Below are 607 nucleotides of genomic sequence, written 5' to 3'. Positions count from 1 at the left end.
TTTTATACTCATAAAAAATTTTAGTAGTTAATTTTAATGTATAATATAATATTGATCTTTTTTGTGCATGTAATATTTTTATTGTAATATTTTTTATATGCGAAATCTCCAAACCCTCCAAATGGTAGCTATTAGTGAAACGAAAACGTTCCCATTTGAGAATGGAAGATTCTCCGAGTTGCAAATATTGGTTTTGTAGACCGATAAAAAATTCGATTCGTGTTTATCACTTCATTGCAAGGTTGGCACAGTCTAAACAATCTAAAAATCATAGAATTACTAAACTTTCCTTCTTTTTACATTTCATCCAGCTAACTCTATTGTGTGGTCAATGAATAATTCATAGAATCTAGTTGTATTCAATCCTAGTAGATTTTTAACATAATTGATTCTTATACCATTTTGTCATTATCAACATCAGTCATAAGCATAACGTAGTCATATGCATAACTTCATCGCTATGTACAAAACTGGAAACCTTATAATTTACTGATACTTTTGATTACTACTAATTACTAGTATGACGTTAAGTTAAAGCTTATGACTCTAATTTCATTAGGATGTACTAATCTTATAAGGCTATATATTATTTATAAAATATATATTT

The sequence above is a fragment of the Arachis ipaensis genome, chromosome B06, assembly GCF_000816755.2.
Source record: "Arachis ipaensis cultivar K30076 chromosome B06, Araip1.1, whole genome shotgun sequence".
NCBI lineage: Eukaryota > Viridiplantae > Streptophyta > Magnoliopsida > Fabales > Fabaceae > Arachis > Arachis ipaensis.
This window is presented reverse-complemented; position numbering follows the sequence as displayed.